The sequence below is a fragment of the Lonchura striata genome, chromosome 7 (genome assembly GCF_050655825.1).
Source record: "Lonchura striata isolate lonStrDom1 chromosome 7, ASM5065582v1, whole genome shotgun sequence".
Classification (NCBI taxonomy): Eukaryota; Metazoa; Chordata; class Aves; order Passeriformes; family Estrildidae; genus Lonchura; species Lonchura striata.
Window position 1 is genome coordinate 29,386,374 of NC_140709.1, and position 8,747 is coordinate 29,395,120.

At 45.7% G+C, this 8,747-nt stretch overlaps 1 pseudogene; it reads right to left on the bottom strand.

Annotated features, from left to right (window-relative positions):
• Window positions 1–862: 862 nt before the first annotated feature.
• LOC146766927 (PWWP domain-containing DNA repair factor 3A-like) lies at window positions 863–7,034 on the bottom strand (annotated as a pseudogene).
• Window positions 7,035–8,747: the final 1,713 nt, after the last annotated feature.

The following is an 8,747-nucleotide window of genomic DNA, read 5'->3' on the forward strand; positions in this document are numbered from 1 at the left end:
CTGTAGGTTCAGACAGAGCTCAACTCACTGAGAAACCGCCTGTGCTGATCAAAGATCAGAATCCAAACAAATAATAGGTTCATTTCCATTAGTAATGTGGGCAAGAGGCTATGCTTGCGTGTCCACAGAATCTGGCCCCAGGTAGATCCCTGGCAAGAATGTCAAGCTGTTCATCCAGTCGCGAAGTGTAACTCTGAGAGACACTTCCCCAGAACCTCAGAAGAAAGAGACCAAACTTGGGCAGAGTGGAGGAGGAGAAAGAAAAAGACCAAAACTAAAGGTCCCTTACAGAAGAAGATGACTCTCTGCTGCTCCTGAAAACAAAAGACTCTGTTGAATTTTATTCACTCATTGTTCACACTGTTACCCCCCCTGTGGGTGGCCTTAGCTTCCTTGGGCAGGTGCTGTCTGGGTGCCTGTGGCACCAAGAGTGTTTCCACTCCGGCCTGTGTCAGCAACTCCCCCAGGCCACCAGACAGTGTAATAAAAGCCAGAATAACGAGAGAGCTCTGGGTAAAATCCGGCAGGGTTTATAAAGAAGAAGTCCAAGGGTCCAGGCAGGGCAGGAGTGGGTAGAACCCAAGGAGGCAGCGTAGAAGCAGGAACACAACCTCTGCTGAAGGGAACTGGAGGCAAAGAGCCAGAACCAGGACAGAGGTTAGGGTATATCACTGAGGGGAGGTGGAAAGGGTCAGGATACAAATCATCCAATGGGGAGAGGAGTCAGGGGAGGGGTTGGAGTGGGGTGACTTGACCTGTACTCCATGGCGAAGCAAGGAAAGAGTGGCTTTCCAGGGAGGACTAATGGGGGAACAGGGGATACAGTATTTTCTGTAGAAAACACCTATAGAAAACACAGGGAGTAAACACCTGGTGACCGGCAACCATACATTTGCCTGAAAAAGCAAGGAATAATGGGAAGTTGCACCAGCCTCTGTGTTAAATGATGGTGCTTTCCACTGGCTCCAGTCCCATCTTGAGCTTTTTGCTTCCCAGGACTTGTTCCTCAAACAGCTCTTTCTTTTGCTCACAGATGGTCCTTTAATGTACTGCTCTTTTACCTTCTCATAATCAATGTCATCCACAGCAGCAATGGCAAAGATGATAGCTTCAGGTAAAAAGCTCATTTGAGATGAATCTGATGCCATGCCCCAGGATCTGGTGTATGTTATTGGTGTGCATCTCCCTGTACACCTCCTTCAGGTACCCAAGCACCAGGTCCAGCTGTTCTTCATCCTCCAAATAAGCCTCCACGCAGTTCATGTACCAGCTGGAATTCAGGAATTTCTTCAGCCAGTGGGATTGTTTCCCACTTTTCAAGATCCTTAGGAGATGCTCTTCAGCCCCTTTGGTCTTCACTATGAACTCCACGAGCTTCTTCTTCTCCCTGTCCCTGGCAGCTCTGATCCTGTCAGGAAGAAGTCTCCTTGTGGATTTCTGAGGGAGGCGTCTGAGGAAGACTTTCCAGTGCCTTCCTCCTCTATGTTTGGGAATGCCATCTGCACCACACTCTGGTATCTCCCCTTCCTCACGGGGTAGCTGATATCAGCAGCAAAATACTCCAGGAAGGACCTGGTGAAAGAATGACAACCCAGTCAGATCTGATAGTCGAGGATCAGCTCGAGGCACCATTTGGTTTCCCTGGAATAGTTCTTTTTGGTCTGTTCAATGAGCTCCTGCTTCTCCTCACAGTCAAAGTGCTTCAGGCTCTTCAGAAACACTGAAAAATCATTTTTCTTATCATTTGTGGTGCCATCTCTGAAGAACACACAGGCCCTCCGGTGCTTCCTCTTCACTGTTTCACCACGGCTGGCCAGTACAAATACCACTGCAGCTTGCACCGCACCAGCATCCTTTCCTCGAAGAATTTGGGTTCTCGATGGGGCAGAACATTTGGGACATTTTTCTCCTCTTCATCTGCCAGAGGTGAGAGTGTAGGGAGGCTCTCCAAGGAAACTCTCCTGGAAGACATCCCCAGAGGGTTCCAGCCTTTCATCTTCCTCAAAGTCAGGGGCTTTATTCCCAGCCAGGTGTGAGGGATCCTGGTTTTCCTCCTTTCTACCACAGCCTGGCTGATGGGGGAGCATGCTATCCCTGTCCGATGGTGAATCCCCCATTCCTGCAAAAACTCACAGAACGCCTTGGAAGTATAGGTTGGGCCATTGTCTGTTTTGATGGTACTGTGGGACCCCCAAGGCTGCGAACGCTTGCATCAGATGACTCTTTGCATATTTAGCCTTTTGTCCTCTGTGGGCTGAGGTGAAGACTGCCCTGGAGGAAGTGTCTACTGATACACGTACATGTTGGTATATGCCAAATGCCTTCACGTGTGTTATGTCAGTCTGCCACACCTCGCAACTGTGGAGTCCTCTAGGGTTCACTCCAGAACCCACAGTTGGTAACAAGGACTCGTGACATTCGGGACAATCAGCCACAATTGCTTTGGCCTGGTCACGCCGTAGGTGGAATTGGCGGACCAGACCTGGGGCATCCTGGTGGGGAACAGTTGATGACTCAGCTTGGCCTGTTGGACGATGTTCAGTTGGCCAGCTAGCTGTAACAGGGCAGCCAGAGCATCTGCCCTGCGATTGCCCTCCGCAATAAAACCAGGGAGGTCAGTGTGTGACCTCACGTGCATTACATAAAAGGGTTGCTCTCGGTGGGAAACCAGATAAATTAATTTTGAAAGCAAGACAAAAATTACCAGATTGGAAACCTCTTTGAGCACTGCATGCTCTGCTCTGGACACTTCACCTGTAACATAAGCCGAATCGGTAATAATATTGATGGGTTCTGGGAATGTCTTGGAGGCTCTGACGACTGTGTCCAACTCAGCAACTTGTGGAGAACCCTCCACAACCTTAACATCAGCTTCCCACTGCTGAGTTTGGGGGTCCTTCCAAGTCATTACTGACTTGTGGGACCCTCCAGATGCGTCAATAAAAATGGTCAGCGCCTTCAAGGGTTCATTACTTTGGATACTTTTTGTTTATGGCCAGGATGATTTCTGTTTTCCAGGCCCGGCACCCCAACCCCCACGTCACCATGGGAACAGGAAGGCAGGGCATGGGAAACAGGAAGATGGCTGGCAGGGTCCTGGAGGGTGGAGCCCTGAGCCGGGGTGATGTATGTAGAGGGTGGTGCATCACAGGAAAAGGGGTGGGAGCAGGTGACGCAGCCTCAAGGGGTGGTGCTGTGGGTGGAGCAGCATAGTAATTCTTGGGAGGGGCTTGACTCGTTACCGCAAAGGAAGAGGAGGGGTCAGGGAAAGGAAGAGTAGGATGTAGGGGAAGGGATAAAAATGGATTCCGGGGACGACAGCTGCCCGCCACATGGTGACGGCCATTTTGTGAGGGTAGGGTTGGCGCGAATGAGCAGGCATTTTGTGGCAAAGAGCAGCCATCTTGTGGCATCTCTCCTGAGGGACTAAGGAAAGGGTTTGGTAGATCAAAGAAAGGGTTCGGGGGAACAGAAACTCCTTGCAAACAACCAGGACTAATAACTGGGTGAGAGGGAGCAGGAGAAGGGTTGGGGAGAGTGTCTCTGACAGTGTGGCCAGCACTGTCAGAGCGAGGGCACCGAGGGGTCCTGGGGGAGCCAGGGAGAAGGCGGCAGCCCTGGGGCTGCTGCGAACGATCTGCTCCCTGCGCCTGCTGCGGCGGTCTGCTCCCCCTTGTCCACCCAGTCTAGGGGAAATGGGAGTAGGAGAGTGTGGCAGGGAAAGGGGTCTAGGGAGAACTGGGGACTTTGCAGATGGATCACGTTCATCATCCTGCCTGTTTTTGCTAATACCATTATCTTTAACTACTTCTCAAATTAAAACAAATAACTTCATGTAGCCATCTTTCACTGAAGGGTCACCCCTCCTGGTGCCCTCAGTTAAAGCTAGCCCAACACCGCTCCAAAAATCTTTATCTCTCACACTATGAACCAAAACAGTCGGAAAATGAAGAAAGATCCACCTAACAGATTTTTTAACTAAACCCTTAGAAAAATCTCCAACCCCCTCCCTCAGGGAACAACCTTCCCGCAGGACTCCTACAACTTGGACATAAATCTCCTTTTGTTGGGTGGACAGCCAAATGCCCATCCTGTCCTCCCAGCTTGCAATCCCACCCACCTACTGCAGGAAATGAAAAATGACAAAGAAGGCTCTAGAACGCCAGTGGCGGCAGACCGCTCACTCTGCACGTGGCGTGTCCCCTACCTCAGGAGCACGGCTGCCAAACGTCCCCTACCTCGGGACACCCAAGGAGCCCCCCTGTCCGGGTCTGTCCCCCGCCACCAAGGAGACTCACTGAAACCGCTGACGTCCAGAAAATAAGCTGCAGCAGGGGTTCTCTGATCCGGAGACATCCTTCTCGGCATTGAAGGGAAGATTGTGTCTCCTTTCCCTGGGAGCACCACTGGACAAAAGTCAGCGTGCTCACACAGAGGTGATGGTGCTGCCAAAACTGTAAATCCACAGCCTGATGGCCACTGGAACAGTCTTTTCGTGAGGCTAATCCCCATGGAGGCAGCAGTGTCCACGACAACGCCCCTCACAGTGACGCGAGAAGCGTTTGGAAGAGCCCCATGCTAGCGCGCCAACTGTAACACCTTCTCCACAGTCACAGGAACTCTCTGTGCCGGCTAGCAGTTCCCTGTGGTGACTGGAAGGGGCTGCGGGTGTGGCTGCCCCTGGCTCTCTAGTGAGACCACCAAGTGGCAGTGAGTGCAGCGGCGCGGGTGATGCTGCACAAAGGTAACACTAGGATCCAAAGCAAAGGAGCAAAGCAGCGGACGCCTGTATGAGATCTAAGGAGGATTTATTCTCCCAAACCAGGACAGGGACAGATGTCTCAGAAGCTGGGGGCCGGCTAGGGCTTATAAAGGGTGTGGGTGTGAGGGGGTGTGAACATAAGGCAACCAATAGGAGTGGATTACATGAGGATTACATCACAGGCTAGGACCAATAGCAAAGCATAGGGAGGGAAAACCTTTCCTGGACCAACTGGTAACATAAGCAGGGGTGACTGACAACGAACATTCAAGAACTGGGGATGGTTACAGTGACTGACAGGAAAAGCGGGTAGTACAACTTGGCTTGGCCGGGCTATTTTGAGGCACAAAGGGTGGGATAAAGAGATTGGCAGGCAAGTGGCGGGAAAACTTTGGGGTAAACAACTCGGGGGAAACCATTCTGAGGGGGAGAAATAGCAGGTACAAGAAACATACCAACAGAACTTATCTAACAATAGATTCCTAACTTACACAACAAACCATCGCAAATCTCCACAAAACCCACACCACCACATCAGGAATCTGCTGTTTACTAAATTCCAAAATATGCTATGAAAACAACAGCCTGTTATGATAAAAAAACCTCAAAATGCAAAACTGTGAGGACATCTCCAGAAAGAGGAACTTTATTTTCCATATTTTATGCTACTTTATTTAACACAGGTGTTTTCAACAAGTCCTTAAGAAGTGACAGTAATGATTTTGCAAAACTTTTGCAAGACAGGTTGGATATTTCTCTGGTCAATGATGTTACTTTGGAAATAATTTGAGTTGTAAATGTTGATACTGCATATATAATTTCATTTGTTTTAAAATGTAATGTTATATGTTAAATATATAAACTAAATAGTCTTAACAAGGAAGTTGCATGCATGTAAAATTAAATTTATTACTGCAGTGTAATTTTTAATTTTACAAGCAATGTCTAGAAAAAAGAGTAAGAACTATTGACAAGTTCCATAGAGACAGCATCTGCCTTGGTAATCTATGTTGATCTAATGATCTAAGAAGGCACACTGGTCTTTTACATGTACATTCTTAAACAAAAATTATACAGCTCTAATTTTAAATAGCTTGGATCCTTTATAAACAGAGACCAGTATGTTACTAAATGTGAACAAAAAAGTCACATACTGTAAAGACATATTTTTTCCAGATTGCAGGAAACCCCTTTTCCCATAATACTTTCAGATGAAAAGAAGATTTGGTGAAGGTCAGGCTAAGGTTAGGACTGATCACAACGTTCTAAGTCAAATTTGGGGGTGGGGGTCTGCTATCATTGTCCGTCTCACTGGTGCATGGATTGCATTTGACTCATCACACCATCCACCTTGTTTTCAGCAGGCACTGATGGCACAGGAGAAGAAATGAGAAGCAGGGCACAATGAAAGTAAGGTGGCTTTCCAAAAGAAGTAAACTGCCAAAGGTATTAATTTTTCCTAACACTGCCTCTCCAAATTAGCAGCTGTGTGTGGTTGCTGTAGGGACAGCATGCATTCAGGAGCCCAGGAGACAGTGACTGTCTAGTTCCCAAGAGCCCAGAGGTGCCACAGTCTGGTGGGAGAATGGAATGGAGGCACAAAACTCCTTGACAAAGACGTGTGCTGTGTCGTTGTTGGTAAGGAGCTGTGTTAGAACATTTCTCACAAGCTGGGGGTTACACACTTCACTGTGCCAGGACCAGAGCACTCAGTGTTCAGGGGACACCTCACAGGGGTGTGTAACACCACTTAATTCCTGTCAAACCTACACCTATGATGTTAAAAATAACAAGGGCTTCAGAAAGGACTATTGCTAAATTAACTTTTAAGAAATGCTACAAAGTTTCTACAGAAAATACTGGACTAATTTTTTAATGAGTCATGACAGTCTGCTGAGGAACTAAAATATATTTTGTTTTCACAACAGCACCTAGATACCATCCTGATTCTTAAACAGTCAGGGCACATATTTGGATGAAGAGCAATCATAGTTGCATAGGGTATAATAGTGTTTTCTGATAAAGGAGAAATACCTTTTTTTTTTTCTTTTCTTCATTCTAATGTTCTTCAAGAATGATTCTCCTTCCAACAGTTTGATTTCAACAGAAAAGGTACTTTTTCTTTGGCTTGTTGGGCTCCCCCAGACCCCAGAAGGAAGGTAAGTCTACCTCTTTTTGAGTCATTAAATCTTTCTTTGAAATTTTTCTAATGGCCATGCCAAAGCTAAAAATGGATTAGGTTATTTACCTCTTATTTGGAAAAAAAAAAAAAAAAAAATTAGGCCACAATTTTCTCTACCCTAAAACTTGTTGTGCTAATCTGCATTCCGTAACCATATTATCTATTACCCTGAACATAGGTAAGGAATCTGGAAACTCTCTTCAGATGGTCAGCAGAAATATCTCCTGTTATAGAAGAATAAAGAATTAATGCAGACAGTGAAACTCTGTGCCCTTGCTTCAGCAAACAGCAGCAGTGATCTATTCCTGTAGCCATGAATCATTTCAAAAGTCAAACTGCTTTTGCTAGGTAGGAGGAAAGAAACAGTTCCTATTCCAGGGAAGGGTCTGAGCTGAGGGTCAGGAGTCTCTTCTGCTTCCTCCACACTTTTCCAGAGTCAGACCCTGACACAAGGTACAGTCTGAACCTGTCCCATCCTCCAGATGCAGAAGGAATGAAATAACACCAGATAAAATGTAACACGGGTCATCAATTTTAACAAGTTCAGAATAACACCACCAGAGGAGACTGAAGACAAAAATTTAAACTATATACAGAAGGACTGACAAAAGACTACAGGGGAAAAAAAACAAAAATCCTGAAACTGTATTACATAAGAAAAAGTTTGACATATGCACATATTTTGCTTCCAAAAGTCAGAGGTGTTAAAAATCAGAAGAACCCTTCTGATATCTAAATTTTATGAAATTTAATTATTATTTCTTAAAGGCAGAAATTATTTCATTTTATTGTTAAAGCATTACTAGTGCTGTTTACTCAATACATAAACATTGGTCTGCTTGAACTAGCATAGCAACTTTATGCATAAAAGCTTTGATCTCTCAGTGATTGCACTTAATATTACATCTACTCAACTGCAAAGGCAGCCTCCCCAGAGCTTTCTTAGGTGTTTTCAGTCAGAGAATATTTTGGGTCAAATTGAGTAATGCAGATTTAGAAGACTGGAATTTTAGTTCACAAAAAATGCTTGAAGCCACAAAATATAGTAATTTTCAGGCAAATGGTGACTGTGTGCTTTCTTCACATCCTTCAGAGAGAAATGTCTTTGTTTAAATCAGCCTGAATTTATTATTTGGGCATTACTCTGAACACTGCATTTCCCCATCACACCTCAAATTGATAACCTGTCTGACCCTTTGTTTCACCTGATGAACTTCAAGCGGTGCTCCACTTCTTAAGGTTTTATCTAGCACAAATAAAAATTGGGAAGATTAATATATCTTACACAGGAGCACGGGAATGTAGATGGGAAGGCCATCACTGAAATATGCAGGAAGACTATGTTTGCTTATTTTATTGTTTCCTGAGGGTTGTTCCCTCCTCCCTTCCACTCCATCAGTACATAAATTATGCTTGTGCTTCCTTACACCCATTGAATACCAAACCTCCCACCACCTTCCTTCTTATGAACATCATGAGTTAGAGGAGCAATAAAAGCCACATTCTTAGGCTACAATAGCAACATTTAGAGGTATTTGTCTTTTCCATTTTCTGACAGATCCATTACCAGTTCATTAGCCTTTAGTGGGTAGAGACATTCAGTAAACAAATGAAAGTAACTCCATTTAAGAGCTAGTGAGCTAAATACAGCTCTCCTGCTCAGCCTGCTAATTACATGGAGTGTTGCGAGTGCACACAGAAACAGAGCCATCCTTTGCTGTGATTTTAGAATATCTCATCTTAAAATTCCTGAAAGCCAAGACACAAAATTGGCTTTCTTTGTCAGTGGCTACAAAGATGTGA